We start from the raw sequence: 21930 nt of genomic DNA on the forward strand, positions 1-21930 counted from the left end.
TGGGAGGGAGGGAGATGCAAGAGGGAGGGGATATGGGGATATATGTATATGTATAGCTGATTCACTTTGTTATACAGCAGAAACTAACACACCCTTGTAAAGCAATTACACTCCAATAATGATATTAAAAAATTAATAAAATAAAAATAAAATAAAATAAATAATAAAATACAAAACTTCCTGGCAGGAAAGTCTATCAAAATCATGACTCTTTCTAGGGCTTCCCTGGTGGCTCAGTGGTTGAGAGTCCGCCTGCCGATGCAGGGGACACGGGTTCGTTTCCCGGTCCGGGAAGATCCCGCATGCCGCGGAGCAGTTGGGCCCGTGAGCCATGGCCACTGAGCCTGTGCGTCCGCACCCTGTGCGTCCAGAGCCTGTGCTCCGCAACGGGAGAGGAAAAAAAAAAAAAAATCATGACTCTTTCTAAGAAGGTGATTCAGCCGCCCTCCCAGGAGGCATATGAACCCAGGTTGCACAGAGGAACAGAATGCATATCATGGTGAATAGTCTGATCCCCCAATTCCCTGGGCGTACACAGGCTATACCAACGAAGCCTTTCCATCTTGATTTTCTGTGATTTCAACACAAATTGCTTTGGGGGGTTCCTGACCCCTACTGGAGCTCGTGAAGTTACCAATAGGTGACTAAATCAGTGGAAAATAGAAAAGTAAGGAGGCTTCCTAATTACATTACCGTGTAAATATTAGAGATGCTTCAGCGGGCCCAGGGTACTTGGACGCCGACTTCTGATTCAAAAAGCAAATTTGTTCTGCAGGTATCTGTGTTTATGGCTCTCAGCCTACTGTCCAGTTGTTGGTGTTTTGAACAAATAACTTTCCAAACTTTAGTCTGTGACATCTGAGTCACATTGCAAACATCAGAACCATTTTTGCAGCCACTTTCCTTTGGCCAGAGGTATAATGTGACACGAGACATGCTTCAGGTTGTCCCTCCATATTTCTTTTCCTCTCAGTTGATATTCTTGGGAGTCTATTTACACCCTGTTTGGAACAAACTGGGATGTATATAAATAATGAAAAATGATCCTATTCTAGTAAGGAAAACCAAGACTGCAAATTATGAACAAGAATAGGTCAGAAGTAAGTCAGAAAGAGAAAAACAAATATCGCATATATGTGGAATCTAGAAAAATGGTACAGGTAAACTGGTTTGTAAGGCAGAAATAGAGACACAGATGTAGAGAACAAAGGTATGGACACCAAGGGGGAAAGTGGGGGCTGGGGGGGTGGGATGAATTGGGAGATTGGGATTGACATATATACACTAATATGTATAAAATAGATAAGTAATAAGACCTGCTGTATAAAAAAGTACATAAATAAAATTTTTAAAAAAAACTTGCAAAGAGAAAGGAAGGATTTCTGAAGTGAAATCCTCCTAACCAAATTAATTCTAATTTTCTCACTTTATTTAAATGCAGCTGAGCAATAGAAAATGAAAAGTAGTTATTGATACAAAAAAAAAAGGTCAGAGAAGTCGACAACCTCATGCCAATTATGTGGGATTCTGATCCAGAAATTCTCTCAAAAAATTGAGATTCAGTAAACCTGAACTAAATCGAATTGGCACACTGAGGATGGCAAATGGGAGGCTGGATGAACAATTGGAAATTTAGAGTTCAGACTATATTTCCACTCTTCCTTTTAGCCAGCATGTGCATTTCAGCAAGATTGCTCCAAAATTAATTAAGATATAGTATTACCTTCTATAAAACAAGGGCAGAACTCACAAATGAAAAGAATCTCAATTAGAAAGGTAGTGGCATAGTTGAAATGGCTGGCCTTGTTGCAAGTTGGGCACTGGAATCCTAACATAAGAATGTCTAGTGTCTGTAAAGGTCTTTACAGGCGGAGAGTGTTCACGTGCAATCCTCTCCTGTTTTTACGTAAAGAAGAAACTTACTGCCAGGGATCTTTAAAAACGTGACCAGCCCACCCAGACACAAGAGTTTGGACCTAGAGCTGGTCACAGAAGACAGTTTACCCAAAAGACCAATATCCTCCCTCTCATGTTAGTAACAGCCCACATGCAGGAGACTGGTTTTCCTTTGGCATCATTTTGTAGCCAACTTTTCTGCCGTTGGTGGTGTTTTAATCCCATTTTGTCATTCCAGATGACAGGTATTTCAGACCCCCGGTAGGTAAAATCTCAGAAAAGAATGCAGTACAAATACTTTGGGGGCCAACAACTCGTGTCCATCACTGTCAGTTTATCTGACTGCTCTGAACTGTTGAATGCTTGCTCCCCTCAGTAACGACTCAGACTTGCTTGTCAGACAGATGTAATATGTAAATCAACGTTAGCCACTTAACTGTGGGAAATGTACTGACCTCCTCTAAAGCAGGCATCATAATAACTACCGTTAAGGTTTGTTTTGAAGATTAAATGAGTGCTAATGCACCAACAGGCGTATCATTGACGATAAATGTTTTCCTTTGACTCACTTCTCACTTTCCCCTCCCAGATCTACATCTCCTAACTTAACGTAAATGAGATCTTCCCAGAATATGCAGCCTTACTCCAGTAGCCAATGACTTACTGTAAATTGAGGCCCCATTCTCAATTTACTTAGAAGCAAAACCCAACCAATATATACATTGCTTCATCACAACAATCTTGCTTTAGAAAGCACAATATTTATTTTATCATTTTATTGTGAAACTATATCACATACCGAGAAGTGCAAAAGCAAAAAAAAAAAGTACAGATTAATATTTATAATGCAAACAATTTTGTAATTAACACCTGAGTCAAGAAATAGAATACTGCTATCACCCAGATGTTCTTGTGAGGGTACAACTTTTCTTAGACAGTCACATGCATATGTAGAAAAAAATCGTGGAAATAGTGAGAAAGACATAGATTGTAAGATCACACAAACATGGGATTAATTGTGTTTCCCTCACTTATAGACTGTGGGATTTTGGCCAAGTCACATTTTTGACCCTCAGCACCCACATCTGTAAAGTGGGAATGATAAAACCTGCATTTCAGCATAGCTGTGTGGTTGGTATATGTACGCAAACACATACATGTATATGTGCATGGATGGTGTATAGAGTTGTTCAATGAACAGAAACTTTACCAATAGTGATTTGTGTATTTCAAAGGCATCATGATATATATTGGCTTCAATTCACGACAACTTCACTCATTCCAGTAATTTAAATTATGAACATTTGCCTTTGTTAAAAAGTTGTCTTTATTGTGTTTATAAGTTTGAAGAATAATGATTTCTTAAGTAAATGGATATTTTACACCAGAATATAGATTTCTTTTTAAAACATTTAGGCATTGTTTGCATGCTCTGCAAATTGAAAACATTTGTTAAACTATACCCAGCAAAATTTCCTATTAGATTGTACATTATTTAGTAAAGTATTAAAGAAGTGATATTTTATTAAAATGTTCTAAATTCAGACTAACTAGTTGACCAAAATAGCCATCCTCAATTAATCTGACTTAACAGTATTTTGATAAATTATTCTACATTTCTATCAATAGCCTCTTGCAGCAACACAGTTTTTTAAATATCATGACTAAATTGAATGGATTATCACACTATCTCTGTATAGAATAAAGCTCATATCCGAATATTTTAGCATGCCAGTCTTGGGAAAACCTATACATAAATTAAGACAACGAAAGAGGTGGTCCCAGCTTCTCTAGAATTCTCAGGAACTACATCATTTTTACTTAAATTTCTTTTGCAACTGTGTTCATAAGAACAAAAAACAAAGTTTATATGCCTTTTTATTTCTGATGACAAGATTAGGAAAGTGCTAATGGGGAATATATTTAGAGGATTAACATCAATGCTTTATGTTTAGTTTTGATTTTTGCCCTCCACCTGAGAATACATGTATGGAAAATTGTATTTTCCCACAACAGTGATTATGTGTTCTCATTCTGTCTTGGATTTGAGTCTCATCTCTGAAACTCAATTTGATATTGAGTGGTTGCTTAATATCTTTTAGATTTGGTTTCCTCACCCTTAAAAATGAGATAACAATACTAGCTATACCTACATCATAGATTTATATTGAGGGTCAACTGAAAATTTATGTAAAATATACTTCAAAAAAACCAAATTGATATACTAATGGAAATTATTATTTTCTCATCATACCAGAGTTTAGTTAATCCAATTTTTATGAGTTGTGATGTTCCTGAGATGGATTATTTTACAGATCCTACTTCACTGTTTACCTTCCTTTGGGTACGTCTTCAGAATATAAAAGGAAAAGTTATGTTTATGGCTATATATTTTGTGGATTAATAGTTCTAAGAAGAATATCAGCTTTATCTTTCTGTTAGTTCTGTCAAGTACAATCTCAACACTTAGGAATGTGCTAGTTATGATTCAAAACGTTCAGAATTCACTTTTACATTAATCTACATGACTCATTACTTTGACTAAGACTTGCAGCTAAGATTATTATTTAAATCATCTGACTACAGACTAAGTGTGGATACAGCATTAAGCACAGTAAGCACATGTAAGTTCATCAAAGAAGTTGCTGTAATACGGTTTCTTCTTCCTGAAAGGTTCTTACCCCTTTTTTCCAGTTGAAATCTGACACATACATGTACTTCAAAGTCCAGCTCAGTTGTTACATTTTCTATAATGATAATTCCCCAAACAGAATCAATTTATGGATACTCTTCATTCCCAAAACACTGCCTCTCTTCGACATTTCTGCTGTCTTTCTCACCTATTGGATCCCAGCATCCTTGAGGTCAGGAACCTAGTCTCACTCGTTCTTGTATCCTTTAGGTTATCATAGTGCTTTTATCCTTTCTCATCGTGGTGTTACATGCTTGCTTCCTCTAATTATCAGGTAGCACCTTCTTCCTATTTTTCACTTGGGCATATGACTGCCCACAATAACAACTATATTTCCTGGCCTAGGTGTGGCCCTGTGACAAAGTCCATCCAGTAGTGATTTAACAATAGAGATGATGTGAGAAAACTCTGGACTGTGCCTCTTAAAGGGAAAATTTTTACTTTTCTCTAACTTCTCTTCCTATGAGTCATCTTGAAACATGAAGATGAGGGCAACATTCTACAGAGCATGGAGCAACATGATATGAGGAGACTGACCCTCCACAGCATGGAGCCACCATCCTAATTCTGGTATGCTTATACTCAGACTGTTAGACAAGAGAAAATCAAACTTCCACCATATTTAAACTTCTATTGCTTTGAGTCTCTATGATGGCAGCCAAACTTATACCCTAACAAATGTTACTTCTACACTGGGGATGCAAATAATTATGTTTGGACCAAACAATCATGTTTTATATAATATAAATTGGAGCAGTAGGTTAATTTTTATAGCCACATTAAAGACCCTGTGAGCATTATTTACTGCTATTTGTTCTTTTAGCTTACAAATCATCTAAGTTTTGGGGTAAAAATATATTTGGTTTATTTATTTATACCATTGACAATTTTCGTGATGTTTAACAGCAGGTCTTTTTCTTCTAGAATAGGATTCCAAAAGGAGATGGCAGAAAGAGTATCTTTCACTCTCTGCTAGAGTCATGGTTGTGGATCTAAATCGAGAGTATATTAGAGATTGTTTTGTTCATCTTCTGTGTGCTCACATAGGCTGTTTCCATTTTCTGGAAAGCTTTTATAATTGGGATTCCTTTATGAGCTGTCTATCCTTTTGATCTCAGCTTAAATATTGTTTCCTTTGGGAAAACCCTTCCTAACTTATAGAATTGTTAAACATTAAAATAATATGGCATCACATTTTATAGCACATATTATTATTACTGTGATTATATAACACTTTGTGTAAGTTTTAATTTCTTGCCTGATCTCCTCACCAGACTAAGTTCCATGAGGGCAGGGACAGTGTCTGTAAAATTTAAATGGTATATCCTAAGGGCCTGGAATATTCTGTGTATTCAATAATTATTTGTTAAGAAAGAGAGAAAGAAGGAGAGAGAAAGAGAAAGAAGGTGGGAAGGAAGGGAGAGAAAGATGAAAGCTACCAAGCCATGAAAAGGAGGAGAACTAGAAGCCTTTTGGGAATCTGATTATTTGAAATACCCATGTAATAGAGGAAACTGTGTTTCTAGAGAGGAGTGGTTTGAATCATTAAGATTAACTTCTTCAATTCTCCTCTTCATTTCGTGTGGGTACTTACAGTAGGAAAGGAATGAAACTATCCTCAATATCTTTTTTCAGTTTTCTTCCAAATCCACATAGACCAAAACTTGAAAAGTTGCATATTTGCAAATCAGCAGTTAACCTCCAAAAAAATTCTCTATAGCATCTCGGGATTAATGCCCAGCATACTCCATTTTCTCTTATTTCTTGAATAAGAACTTGCCGAGAAAGATCTGATCAGGCCCACCTCTGGTGTTGCCAGCCTGCCTGAATTTCCTGGTCCTCTAGGTGGTGTTGGAAATGTTACTGCAAGGAGCACTGCCAAGTTAGGAAATGACTGCTCACGGCTCCACATGCAGATCGGGACAGGTGTCTTCATCTGGTTGCTGGCAGTTTCTCTACCATGAGAAGTTTCTGTGAAAAAAAAAAAAAGAGTTTGATAAAGTTTCTTTTGAAATAGGGATTTAAAATGTCCAACACATTTCAAATCAAAAGTATATGAGAATTGTTCTTCCTGTTCATTGATACACTTTCCTCACTTGGCATCCAGGATACCACATTCTGCTGGTTTTCTTCCCATCTCACTGGTCACTTCCTGTTGGTCCCTTTTGTTCATTAGAATGTCTCATACCTCATTCCTAAGGTCACTTCTCTTTCTTATCTGCACATCCTTGGAGATTTCATTCACATTCACAGTTCTGAATATCATCTATGCTGATGTGTCCCAATTTTGTATCCCTGGCTGTACTCCAGACCCATGTATCCATCTACGTACCTGACAGTTTCATCGGGCTGTTTACAGTCATCACAAATTCACCACATTAAAAACAGAATGTCTATCCCACCTCCAAACTTGAGTAATCTCAGTTGATTAAAAATCAAGCTTCAAGTTGTGAGGGGAAAAAAAAGGGACATGAGGATGTCAGCCGTGATGCCTCTCTTTCACATTTCACTGCTGATCCAGCAAGACAAACTGTGTACTCTACCTTCAAAGTATCGCCTCACTTTGGACATTTCTCAACACTCCCACTGTCACCAATCTAGCCTGGACCCGTGTCATCTCTTCCCTGCATTAATGAAACAATCTCCCATGTGGTCTCCCTGATTTTATAAATTCTTTGGTCTCTACCACGAAATCTTCAAATAGCAATCAGAGTGATCCTTTTAAAATATAAGGCGGAAAATGTCACCTTTCTCTCCAAATACTGTGCTGGCTCTCCATTCCACACAAAGTTACAGTCAATGTTCCTTTCTCCAAGGCTTTGTGTGGTCTTCCCCCACGACCTGCCTTCATCTCCTCTCTGCCTGTTGTTCACTCTGCCTCAGCCACGCTGGCCTGGTTACTGCTCTTCAGATGCACCGGGCACACCCTCATACTTGAACCTTCACACTCTTTTCCCCAGTATCCACATGGCTAACTCTCTTACCACCTTTGGACCTTACTCAAATATCACTTCCTCACTGACTTTTATCTTGAACCATCTCACTAATACCTGAAACCTCCATTATTTTATTTATCCTGTGCTACTTTTTCTTTAACCATAGTAATTTCACCTTCTAACCTTTTATTTAATTTACATATTTATTATGTGCATTATGTATTGTGCATCACTCCCATAAGAACATAAGCTCCATTAATGTAGGGAATTTTCTATTGTTTTATTTAATAATAACTAAAAGGGCAGATTCACTCTCAATATATATATTTTAAAAATGAATAATTTTTCTATGTACCAAAATAACCAAATTTTAAAAATAAAGTGACAGACAGAAAAGGATCCTATTTGCAATATCAAAAAATGGAATAAAATGCCTAGGAACACATCTAATATAAAAAGTTCAAGGTTTACATTAAGAAAGCTATCAAACAGAACATCTTAAATAGAGTATCATACCAAGTTTAGGAATAGGAAAACATATTATTATAGATAGAAAATATCCCCTGAGTAATTGATGATTTTAATGCATTGAACCAAAATGTAAAAAAGACTTTCATAGAATTTGACAATTTATTTCAAGTTGAAATAGAAGAAAAATAATTAAGTATATTCAATACACTTTAACCAAAGGATAAAAAAGAGAGAGAGAAAGAGAGATAATATTATTATTGCAGGAATAGACCAGATCCATGACCTTTCAAATCTCTTGGGAAAAGATGGACTCAAATAAATCACGTGTGGATAATTGGCTATTTATTAAGAAAATAATAAAGTAAGACTGTAACTCAGACATACACCAAGTTCAATTTCTGATGGATCAAAGAGCTAAAACTAAACTACATAAATATTGTGAAAAATGCAGGAGACTATCGTATAATTTTACAGTAAATAAGGGCTTCCTTAAGAAAAATATAAAACCTAGAAAGTCGAAGAAATAAATTCCCTCCTTTGCCATCATAAAAATGAACACAAACAATTTTTAAAAATAGGTTAGTAAAGGCATCATTAACATTCTGGGTAAACATCCAGGATTCATAAAGAGCTCCTTCAAATCAGGAGAAAAATAAATAAATAAATAAAAGACAAGCCTCCCAGAGGGCAAAATATATGAAACTATAGTTTATAGAAAAAAAAAAGACAAATAAATATAAAAACATTTAATCTCACTGATAATCAAGGAAATTTGAACTGCAAGAGAGAAATCATTATTTTACACATCTAACGTTAAAAAGTTTAAAAAGATGGCAAGCTGGAGTATCAACAAAGACATAGGGAAATAGAAAGAAATATATCATACACCCCAGGATAATGGGTGAAGACTTTTGGAAACTATTTATTTAATGACTCCCCTGCCACTCTCTTTTGAATATTGCCTATAAACCCAGAAGGCTCAAAAGCTCCTGTTTTTGTTTTGTTTTTATTTCTTTTTAAATGAGAGGAGTAAGAAATTCAGAGGGCTTATTTATAAAAAGTGCTCTCATTTTTCTGAGACAGAGTCCATTCTTTCTCCTTGGTTCTAATTACTCTTATCAACTCAACCAACTTTTATTGACTACTTACTGCCTCCCAATTATAAATGATATAGCAAAAAAAATGTAAATATAATATTTTTTAAAACAGTGAATCAGAGCCCTGTTAGTTTTCTGTACTGCACAATCTGTTGGATGAGGAAGACCCTCTTACATGTATCTCTTATTCCAGATAGATTGTTAAGTGCTCTGATAAAGGCACACACCAAGTGCCATGGGAGCATGGGGAGGAAGATATTAATCGTTACCATTTATCACATTTAAAAAATCAATTTATCAGGATCCCTGCTTTGCAATCAAAGGAAATTTGCCAAGGCACTTAGTACAAAAGAATCTGTATATAATTTTCTTTCACTAACCCTGTCTTCCAGGCTCTTCCACCCAGTGGGCTACATACAATCAGCATGATTTTTTTTTTTCTTTTCGGTTTTCCTACTTGCTAGTCAAAGTATGACTCAGAATAGGAGACCAACTTTGGTTACTGTATTGATGCCTTATATGGCTTTACTCTTGCCATTTGTAATCTCAGAAATACCATACGATAAAGATCATTCATTCTACCAGCATGACAAATAGTTTGGAGGAAAAAAACAATGGCACATTGGAAATTTGTGAAGTCTTTGTATTCTAAAATTGTGAAAGATCTCTACCAGTCATCTCTTCAGGAGATATTGTTTTGTTGATTATTTCTAGTTTCCTATTTGTTGCAAATTATGTAATTTATCCAAATTTTACAGCAAAGCACTTAGAAAGTAAACTGAGTACAGGAAACTAACTTTTGTCACCAAATTACAAATGAACTTTCTCAATTTTGAAATTTCTCAATTTCAAAATTCAAAAAATTTTTGAATTTTCTCAAATTTCTCAATTTCTTATTCTTTTAACTAATATTTGTTTTGTACCTACTAAGCTCACAGCACTCTTCTAGATGCTAGGAAACAGAAATGAGCAAAATTGACTAAGTCCTTGAACTCATAAAACTTGTTGAAATCAACAACAAACAAACATAAACTGAGCACAATTTCAGATAACAATAGGTGTTCAAAGGTGCGGGAGAGGGACAGATTTAGGCAATGGCAAGTGATAAGAGGAAAGCCTATTCTGAGATAAACTGGTGAAGGAGGAGTGACATTTGAGCAAAGTTCATAAAAAGTGAGAGCAGGGCTTTGTGAAGATATGGGGAAATGCCATTCCAGGGAGAGAGGCTCACAAGTGTAAAGATCCAGAGGAGGAACTAGGTGCGTTCCAAGAACTCTTGGAAGAGGGATGACCGACTGTTCCAGTGTGCCAAGGACTGAGAGGATTCCTGGGATGTTCATGGAAAAACGGGGCTAAATTAGTCATCCTACTTGGAAAGCCGCTCTGACCAGAGTGGATAAAGAGCAGACCAAGTGGTGGGAAGTGAGTTTAGTGAGGTAGGCAGGGGCTGGGTAATGTGGAACCTTTAGACTCTGGTAGAGAGACTGCAGTTTTTAGTGTGACAGAAGCCTTTGGAGGTTTAGAATCAGGAGAACCCTGTGATCTGGATTATTTTTTTGTGTTGTAATAAGTAGGCATACCCTTTATTGAGAAGGCTTACTGTTTTCTCTCAAGTCAGAGAAACATAGAGGATTGGAGGCTACCTTCCCATCAATCCAAGCAATTCTGAAGGTCAGAGTCAGAAAATTCTGGGTAGAAGATTCACCTGCCTTTAACAGTATTTCTAAGGATATGTTTAGAAATAATTTTTGTAGGGGCCTCAGGACTTCTCTGTTAAGAATCTGGAGCAAACAGCCTTTTCATAGAGGAAAATGTTGAAATAAATTACAATGGCTTTATTGTAATAGGTAAAAGATGCCAGACTCTGACCATGACTTATATTAGTCACCTCTCAGCCATTCTGCACTGAAGACACCAATGTGATCACTGATATCATTTGGGCCCAGGAGGTCTTTATTCAGCAGAAATACTGAAGGTTTCTCTCACTACACTTTCTGTGTTAATGTCTCTTTTTTATAGTGTATTTCCTGGAAAGTCTCAAAGCAATTTCTCTAAGCTAGGAGAATGTCCTTATCTTCTGGCCTAAATGGAGACATACACCCCTTCATGCCTAGAAATGACTGCCTCTAAATGGACTGTTGTGTTCAGTCCAAATTATAGCAGCAAAATACCTAAAATCCAAGTCTCTTCAGTACCCTGCCTCTCCCAACTCTGCTTCATTTTGTCTGAGGCATAGACACTGTGAAAGAATGAAAACAAATTAAAATATTTCAGAAAGGGAGAAGGAGCTAAGGCGATTACAAGCCAAGGAAGTAAAAGGTGCAAGAGGAAAGAAATATTAAGTGAAGGCGAGGAAAGGATTCTGTTCCGCAAGGATGCAGCTAAGGCTCCCTCCCTCTTTTGGAGATCATAAAGGGCCTGGACATTTCCGAGTTTTTCTCCAACTGAAGGGCTTCTCAAAAAAAAAGGATGAGGTGATGCAAAAGGTAAAGATAGTACAAAAAGAAAGAAGTTAAAAGCACAGTGTTTTCCTAATGTCCATTGAGCTCAAGTCTCCCATGAACCGCTGCCCCTTTCTGATCACAATGTAAACTTATTTATTCTCACGAATGAAGACTGGAAGAAAAACAAGAAAATTAAAATACATTAATAATAATTTTAAAACAGTTTATCAGAGTGGAAGAATGATTGGTTAATCCTTTTTATTTTAATTTTTTCTATTAAAAAATTTATTAATTTTATTAATATGCTTTATTAATATGCTTTAAATTGAAGGGAAATCGACATACAGAGGGATACATGTAGATGGAACCAAATTTATTGTTGAATGCATCTACTTTAAATTTGGTTCAATTAAGTGGATTTGTAATTAATGAGTTTTAAGATAGGTATACATGATATAAAGTATACATAACACAAGGTATATATAACACAAGATTATATATGTATAACCTCACTGAGTTTACAAATAAACTTCCAAGTTATCTATATAGTGCATTAAAAAACCCTAAAATTTACGGGCTTCCCTGGTGGTGTAGTGGTTAAGAGTCCGCCTGCCGATGCAGGGGACACGGGTTCATGCCCTGGTCCGGGAAGATCCCACATGCTGCGGAGCGGCTAGGCCCATGAGCCATGGCCACTGAGGCTGCACGTCCGGAGCCTGTGCTCCGCAACGGGAGAGGCCACAACAGTGAGAGGCCTGCGTACCGCAAAAAAAAAAAAAAAAAAACAAAAACCTAAAATTTGGAATGTTATATAAAATATGTCTTCTTTAAGAAAAAAATCTCATTTCACTGCTCTTATGCTTGAGTTAGAGCAGATAGACTATTTAGGACATTATAACCCTAGGGTACTTATCATCAAAGTCGTATACAAAGAATAACCCATATATAACTGTGGTTTCCAAGGTAGGCAGATAAGAATAAATATAGACAAACTGAAAATATATAATTTAGTGTACAATCTTAAGACAAGAGTTTACACTGGAAGCAAGGTTGTAGAATCAGATATGTTATGTCTTGGATACAAGGAACAGAAATCTGAAGAGACGATAGGACCAAGTCAAGGGCTGTCATGACGGGAGGCATTCCCAGAGCACTATTCTATTTTAATTTGCACATTTAGTGATATTCAGCCAGGCATGGGCTCAGCACCAAAGAGAAGCAAACAAGGGAGACGTGCTGGACCTTAAGAAGCTCTTTTAGAGGAGAATTGATCAATTATCATTTCTTGAGAAACTTCTATGTGCCAGATAGTGGGCACTTTACAATGTATTACCCCATTTTATTCTGATAGAAACAATCAGGGGCATGTCAGCAAATTTAAATGACTATTGTGAGAGAGATCATTAGTGCTCACACACATCCAGCTCCCATCTCCTTCCTGGTGCCCAGGAAGACTACAGTCCCCAGGTGCCTTGCAGTCAGAAGAGCCATATGACCAGTTCTAGCCAATGAAATGTGAGTGGAAACAAAAAGAGCCACTTTCTGGACAAGGTAGATGAGCTTGTATGACACCTCCACACCCTCTTTTTCTCTTCTGAATGAATTCGGAGGCCACAGATGAAGATGGGAGAGACACAGGATGGAAACAACCTGCATCCCTAAGTCATTGTTTGGAAGAGCTGTCTGACTCTCAAGGGCTGCCTAATCCACATTAGACCTAGTATGAATAAGAAATAAATCTTTCTTGCTCTAAATAACTGAGGCTTCAGGATTTATTTACTTCTATAGAAAAGTGGAGCCTGTCCTTACTGATATATAGAATATACAGTGGGCAAAGTGTTGAGGTAGATATTGTAATCTATACTTGCCTGACTCCAAAAACCAAGCTCTTTCCACTCTATAATACTGCCTCTAATAAGTAATGTAAACCACTGCTGATGGTGGTGACTAAGACTGTATATTCTATAAACTCAGTATAAAGTAGATCTCATCTTTAACTCAGAGTCCTGATTTTAAGGAGGTGGGCTTTGATTTGGATCTTGAAATAAATGGTGAAGGAGGTAGGGAATTATCAATAAAAACAAAGGGAAGCTGTGTGAAACCAGGCCTTTGAGGTGGGCATGAGAATGGTCCATTTGAAGAGGAGATAGATACCTTAGGAAACCACAGAATAAGATTAGAGTGGAAGAGGAGAGATTTTCTTGAGAATGTCAATGTCAGCCTGAGGAACTTTGATTTAAGACAGGAAAATGATGGAGAAAGCACTGGACTGAGAGTCAAGTTTTTCATGCTGTTATCAGTAGCTTCATCTCTGTTGACCATGAGCACCTTCTTTTCTTACGTGTGAGGCATATCCTGAATAATCTCTAAGATCCTTTCCAGTTCTCTGTTTCTTCACGTCTACATCTCGAAGTTCCTTTGTGCGGATTCATTAGTTGTTCTATTTAGGGGAAATTAGAACCAATGACATTTGATAACCATCAACTTTCTAATGAAGTGGCTAATAATCATCTAGAGTTAGAAATGTTCCCTTATTAGACCAGAATATATAAATATTATTACACTGATTTTGCCACAAGGTGTAATGTCAGAGGAATGATTCTTCTACTGTGGGGATAGATAGCGACACATCTACAGGCTAAATTAAATAACTATTTTTTTTCCATTATAAGTAGGAGCTGCTGTCATTGTCTTTTATTGGGCAAATTTCCAATAACTTGACCACCAAGTCTTCTGTCTTTTAGTCCTTATTCCATCTCTCTCCAAAGTATTTCCCTCTTCAGAAACCCCTCAGTTCAGAGGCAGTGGAAAAGGTAGCATATATGACTGCATGTGAGCATAGGCAAACATTGACTGTCCTATAAATGCTAGCAATCTGTTGAACACTAAAGATTATATAAATCTTAGCAGCTTTACTGATGCTTCATACACAAGCAGCTGTTGTTTCTTGGTTGCCTGATTAAATATGCTGCAAAATTTCTCCCAAGAAAATCTCACCAAAGTTGATTCCAGCAAATCCTTCTTAACATCTCTGCTAGCAACTTCAGTTTCTAAGCAATTCAAAGAAAGGACCCAATCAATAGCAATTCTTTCAAGGGGGCTGCTCTTTTTCCTTTCAAGACAAGGCATTTATAACACCAGACCAAGTGTCCTAGTCTTGGCTCTGCCATTAACCAACAGTTGCTCAACACTTCAGAGATGAAGTTTTGACTATTTCAAAGAGAAACAATATATGACTATTTCAAAAAGACATTATGTGGATTGAAATGTTTTTTTGACAATATGTCTCTCTCTATATATATCTGTATCTGTTTCTATATCCCATATATATATATACATACACATACATATCTGTGTGTGTGTGTACATATATATCAATAAGTGGAAAAATTATGGGCTATGTATTTAGAGACAAAGTCAGAAATAGATCTCTAGCCAAGCCTAAAGCTATCAAAATTAACATTACGTTCATGAAATATATGAAATTAACCATCTGTAAAACATTCACTTGGGAAATAAATTTAAAAATCTACCTAAAATATGTTTTGAAAACTGTTGTTCACAAGAGTTGGGTTCTGCCTCAGCCTATGCAAGAGGTTTTGGAGCTTCCCAGTTGCCCAGTCTTTAATCTACCCTCACATCTCAACTGAGAGGTCACTTCCTCCAAGATTTGCCTAACATTCCTCAATCTGGATCATATGCCTTTTATCTATGTTCCTATGATCCCCAATAGTTACCAATAGTTACCATCATCATGTTTGTTTGATATTCCATTAAATTTTAAGAAATGAACCATTCTGTCTTGCTCGTTGTACCCTATGTATCAAGCATTGCACAGTGCTTGATACATAGTATGTTCTCAATTTGAAAAATAAATTGTTGAATGACATTGAAAATTTACATGTAAAATGTATTATTACCTTAGAAATTGTACACATAAATTATGATGTCACATTATAACGACAGACTTTTATTGAATGAACCATAGTTTCTCTCCTGCCACAAGACTTTTATATATTTGATTCCCTAAGCCCAGAATGCTTTCCCCAGTGAATTCATGAGTGGCTACTACTTCCCATTCGAACATCTGGTAATGTAACACCTCCTCAGACAACCTTCCTTGGCCACTCACAAATCCAAATCCTCCTGGTGCATGCTCCTGTAGGTCTACTAACCTCTCTCACAGCACTTAAAACCTTCATGCTTTTATATATCATTGTATATATTTTCTTAATGTATTTTCCCAATGATGGCAGGGGCCCTGAATGGTCTTGCTAATCACTCTATCCTCAGGGTCTAGCAGAATGTCTGGCTTACCAAAAGAATTCAATAGTGATTTGCTGAGTTAATGACTAGTGACTAACTTTTTATAAATAAAATAAGAGATTCAAAGAATAAGAAATTGCCAACAATACTTGAATATTGTTCATGGAAAGGATATATTTCATTTATAGATAATGACTACCTATTTAGAAATGTAAAAGGAAATTCACTAAAACTTTTAAAATTGGTGGGAATGATCCATTAAGAGTACATTTTTTTGTTATTGTTTGCTCTAGTTTCCTGGTCACTCAGAGACCTTCTGATTTGGAATTTGGTTTCCTTGATTAACATACACAGGAAGCAAGAATATCCTGTGCAGATATCCAGAGCTGAGTCATCTGCCAGAAACATTGTTGACTATATATTAATCGATTTATAAATCAGTTCCTTGAGTTTGGTTACTGTGAAATGATAACCATGAGGTTGGCCCTATTTATTGGCATATCCACTCATTCACACATTCATTCATTCTTCCTGGTATTTCTTGAATGCCTACTAGGTGCCAGCACTATGCCAAGTATTACTTTGATGTGATAACAGTGTGTAAAGGTTTAGCATCCAGCCTGGGTTGATACAGAATTGGGAACTCAGTGTTTGTCTTCTTGCTGTACTGTTTCCTTGGAAACTACAGAGTTAAGATAAATGTGGAATGTTAAGTCTGCCTCATCTGTTGTGTGGAACTACATCTGGATTAGAGCAGCTGGAATTGGGCACACAGGCCTCGGGCCTATGTAAATAGAGATATAAAAAATTGCTAGAAAATTAAGGAGTTTCTCTGAGTCAAAATGACCCACACACTTATTGACTGTTAAGGGAGACAGCTATGCTCACTCTCTGTGGGCGTGGGGACTAAAGAATATGTGAATTTAGAGAGCGGCAGGCTTCCCTTGAGATGAAGATGGCATAGCTGCTGAACCTCCTTTCATCTAAAATGAAATAAACTAGGATTAGATTGAAGCCGATTTGTGTCTCATGAGACTGATTACCTTTCCAAGCATGTAACAATGCGGTGGTGGTACAAAATCTAGGACACATCCTCCAAAGCCAGAACTACACCTTCACCTGAAGCAACTCCCTGTAAGATCTCACTTCACACCTTGCTGGCCTTTCCCTTTTGCTCTGTCCACTCAATGACATCTGATGATCTTAGTCACTTATGGTGATCAGTATCACAGTAGGAGAGAGACCCACATTCATATCTCAGCCACACTACTTCCTGACTCTGTGGGCTTGACAAGTGATTTAATTTCTTACATCAGTTTTTTCTTCCTTCTGAAAAATGAGTCCACACTGGTGGAACAATAGAGCAAACTTGTAAAAATGCAATCTTTGCAGTCAAATTGCATAAATTGAACTATCATCAATAAATAAATGGTTGTGTGTCCATAGCCAAGTAACCAAACCTCTCTGTGCCTTGGATTCCATAACTACAAAATGGAGAGAACAATTGCACCTATATTATAGAATTGCTCTGAGGATTTAAAAAGTTACTGTGCATATATATCTATTATTTAGTACAATGCCCAGCACATAGCAATCCCTCAATCCATACCAACTATTATCTATAATTATATTCAAATTACAACTTTATGCTTTTCTTCCAGTATTTCTACATCATCAAAAGCAATGGAATAATAGGTCATCAGCCTGGGAAAATTAAATAGTAAGAGAAGGGCTACAAATGCTTAATATGCATGAGAGAAAACAAAACACAACTAATCCAGAGTGGTTACTTTTCTTCTCTTAGACTGGAGAAACAATGGAATTATGGTCAAATCAAATAGCATAGTTCATACTCAGCAAATTAATTGAAGAAGAGCAAGAAAACCAGGGCACATACAAAGTCACCATGGTGATCCAAAATGTATCATCTCAATTGGCTCAATCTATTTAATATTTATTCCTGCTTGTTTCACCAAGGATTTATACAAATGGATAATTCTCTTCCTTTCTCTGCGGGTCTCAGTTTTCTATAAAATGAGCAGGTCGGATGACATGACATCTATGGCCATCTATGTAGTTCTAAGTTCCTATTACCCACTTAAGCTAAGGAAAATTAAGCTTAGACCTCTCCAGTGTGTAGTCCTGCTGGACAAAAATTTATATATATATATATTTTTTTTTTCTTAGCCGAAAAAACTGTGTAACTTAACTTCCCCTTTAATTAATCATCCTAGAGTTTTTTTAGAAAAAGGTTTGTCTTTCTTATATTCCAGATCTGCTTATTTTAAGAATTTCCATTTGCCTATGTGGAAACTGAATATCTACCCTCTCTCCCAGAATCTAGAGTCATGTTTGTCTCCCACACAGTCCAATTCTGAAATGTTTTAGTGACATTTTCATTGGTTCAGTAAATTACTCTGCAGTATATACTTGTCTGTCCTTTCTTCCCCCCAAGGAGAAATAGATAAATAAGTAAATATAAATGAATCTGGTCTCAGCTGTGGAGACTATCCCATTTGCCTCCCACTCCCCTTACCCACCTCACCTGGCAGCTGTTCATAGCGCTCATTTCAATTAAAGCAGGAATCACTTTTCATCAGGGATGCTGGTTGGCTTCGTCTGATCTATCCTGTGGCAAAGTTTCCTCAAGTTCCACAGATGTACTGTAGATGATTCAAACTCCTTTGTCATTTGTTATGTTCATACAAGAGTTTAACGTGAGTGGGCTGGTTTAGAAATAATTGCCTTTCTACAGCTGGGAAGGAGTCCTTCAGCTACAGTTCTCTGGGGCTGGAGGATGCTATAGGAATGTTCTTTGCCAACCCAGTCAGTGTGTGACTGCTCACAGACAACTAAAACCACAGGCTGGGAACGCTCATGTACAATAGGGCTCTGTACAGAAATTCATGGTCATCACAGCCTGTTGGGGATGGATTCAGAGTCGGGAAACTTACGTGATGCCAAGTGTGCACTGCCAAACCTTCATGGAAATCAGAAGTTATAATGTTACATTATACTCTGGGCTTTGGAATTTGAATGACCTCAGTTGAAGTGTGTCATTTACAAGTTATGTACTTAATGTCTTTGAAACCCAGCCTTCACATCTGAAAAGAAGGGAAAAAATTGAATGTACTTGATTGGATTTTTATGAAAATTAACCAAGCTAATTCATAAAAGTGCTTAATACTGTGTTTGGTACCTCATATTGGCACAATGAATACTTCTTACCATTCTTGTTATTAAGTCTACAACATGGGTGTGATTCCTATTGACTCACTCAATTTCATGTGGTGGAACACATCCCAAAGATCTAGGCTACAACTTCCATACATATGCTTTTGAGTATACAACAAATGTGTCAACAGTGTCAAAAATAAGAACATGCTCCTCCCTACTTCTACAGAGACATCTGAGATTGGATATTAATTTCTGAGAATGGTTTATGGCATCATTTTAATATGCTTTATAGTCATGCAAAGGACAGTGCATGGCATTATGTCTGTGTAAAAATGGATGGAGATGACATTTTTAAAAAATGGCTCTAGATATGATGGGAAGAAATCTTCAAGTGGTAATTAGTCAGGTAATTCAGTTTCCACACTCTTCAAATGACAGCATAATCTGGTGGCGGGGGGGTGGGGGGCGGGTAACTGTTCTCTTCCAACCATACTGCTAGAGATGCTTCTGATCAAAAGCTACCTAGAAAGAGGTTCAAGAAAATTTGTTAATCATCATAGAGGGAAATAGCAAACATTTGATAAGCTATCAGAGCTACCAGAATATATAGTTTTAGGTATAATAAAACAACTAATATATAGTGTATGTGAAGAATCTAGTGCATTGTGCTTTTATGATTTTCAAGGTGTTGATAAACTTGGACATCTATGAAAATGTCAAAGCCTATGTGGGACATCTCCAGCATGCATTGGCTGAAGAAGGCTAGTAGATCCCGTCCTCCAAGTCTGAATTTATACATGGATAGAAGTAGAACAATGATATAGAATCAGGGACCCATACATTTCAGTCTTAAACATTGTTTTACGAAGGCACAGAACGATCTGTTGTGTACCTTTATATTCAAGATGCTGAACTTGGTACTTTATATATGTTCATTTCATTTGATGGTATTCTTAGCTCTGACATGTTGTTATTCCCATGTTAAGGACGAAAGAAAGTGATGCTAAGAAAAGGGAAACAACTTGCCCATGATCTCATAGTTAAAATGCCAGAGCTGTATTTTAAATTCATTAATACAAACCTGATCTCCTCTTTCCTAAATTAAAAGAAGGGTAGGAGTTGAGTAATGTGATCCAAAGGATACTAATATCCTACCATGCAGAGCTCGCCCTGGAAGTAGGAACCTCTTCCAACATCATAACAATTGCAAAATATGAGCAGTCTTTTTTCAATCATCCTTTATTTAATGAGTGCCTACTACTGGTCTAACATTGTTCTAGGCTGAAAGAATACAGAAAGAAAAACAGAAAGGGCAAGTGGAGGTGAAGGACAAAACGATCTCTTTTTTTTTTTTTTTTTTTTTTTTTTTTTTGTGGTGAAGGAAAGTTCAGCATTTATTGCAAGCACCACGCAAGGAGTCCAGGGGAGCTAGTGCTCAGAAAGCCAGAACTCTCTGATGGCTTCAGCAAAGCATTTTTAAAGGCCAAGTGAGGGAGGGAGCATCCCAGTATATGTGATCAGCTAGTGCACAATTCTCTGATTGGTTGATGCTGAGGTAACAGGGCAGCGTCATAGGGGTTAACATTATCAGCCCTTAAGCGCCAGTAGGTCTGGGGGCTATGTGCTCATGGTCATCAAGTAGTTAATTTCTTCCATTTAGTGGTGGTTCTAGCATCTGTAAAACAACTCAGGAAGTGTGCATCAAATACTATTATCTGGGTACTTCAGAGAGGAACTACAGCAGAGGACATGGGGGAGGGGTCTGTCCCTGAAAGACCACTTAGGGTCCTGCTCGGTTTCAGGATCATGAAATAAGATGTGCCTTGTCAGCTGTATGGCGAGTACCTGGAAAACAGTAAATGCTCAGTAAGCCATGTGGCTCTTGTTGTTATTGGTACAAGAGCTACGATGCAGTCAAACTTCATTGTTACAGTTCGTGGAGAGGGAACTAATCAGGGACGCTCTATAAGGAGGAGCACCATTGCCTTGATGGGTAAGACTCCTGGGGGCAGCAGCTTGAACCTGAAGCCACTCCTTTTGCTAATTAGCATCACAGACACCCTGCTGAGAAACCTCCTTCTGTAAAACCTTTGCTGTAATAAGAGTGGAACATGCCTCTACTGCCTGTAGGATCTGAGCCTTGTGGGTCATTCAGGTGCAGAGAAGCAGCCTTGATTTCCAAGATGATGCAGAGCTTCAGATAGGGGGTTGGGGACACAACCCCCTTTACCTTTTTCTTATCTTTGAGCATCCTGGGTCTTCTCAGGCCAGGCCTCATGTTAGTTCTCTATTTATTTTTTTTAACATCTTTATTGGAGTATAATTGCTTTACATTGTTGTGTTAGTTGCTGCTGTATAACAAAGTGATTCAGCTATACATATACATATATATATATATATATATATATATATATATCCCCTCCCTCTTGTGTGTCCCCTTCCACCCTCCCTAACCCACCCCTCTAGGTGGTCACAAAGCACGAAGCTGCTCTCCCTGTGCTATACGGCTGCTTCCCACTAGCTATCTATTTTACATTTGGTAGTGTATATATGTCCATGCCACTCTCTCACTTTGTCTCAGCTTACCCTTCCCCCTCCCCATGTCCTCAAGTCCATTCTCTACATCTGCATGTTTACTCCTGTCCTGCCACTAGGCTCTTCAGAACCTTATTTTTTTTTTAAGATTCCATATATATGTGTTAGCATACGGTATTTGTTTTTCTCTTTCTGACTTACTTCACTCTGTATGACAGACTCTAGGTCCATCCTCCTTACTACAAATAACTCAGTTTTGTTTCTTTTCATGGCTGAGCAATATTCCATTGTATATATGTGCCACTTCTTTATCCATTCAACTGTTGATGGACACAGGTTGCTTCCATGTCTTGGATATTGTAATTAGTGCTGCAATGAACATTTTGGTACATGACTCTTTTTGAATTATGGTTTTC

The 21930-nt window shown here is 37.3% G+C and overlaps 1 long non-coding RNA gene across 10 annotated transcripts in view; it reads right to left on the minus strand.

Moving 5' to 3' along the window:
• The window catches only part of LOC102982059 (uncharacterized), a 155940-nt gene extending 137248 nt beyond the window's left edge, over positions 1 to 18692 (minus strand). For 2 of the 10 annotated variants that reach the window (XR_003676340.2, XR_003676338.2), the window contains exons 1-2: positions 18348 to 18687; positions 6183 to 6559 (exon numbers count right to left, since the gene is read on the minus strand). This is a non-coding gene — a long non-coding RNA (uncharacterized lncRNA). Of the gene's footprint in view, positions 1 to 693; positions 1002 to 6182; positions 6560 to 13877; positions 13977 to 18342 lie in introns of all 10 variants that reach the window. The other 8 variants (XR_002891084.2, XR_008615402.1, XR_002891085.2 and 5 more) reach the window with 7 other exon arrangements.
• Between the last annotated feature and the right edge of the window lie 3238 nt (positions 18693 to 21930).

This window comes from Physeter macrocephalus, chromosome 16 (genome assembly GCF_002837175.3).
Source record: "Physeter macrocephalus isolate SW-GA chromosome 16, ASM283717v5, whole genome shotgun sequence".
NCBI lineage: Eukaryota > Metazoa > Chordata > Mammalia > Artiodactyla > Physeteridae > Physeter > Physeter macrocephalus.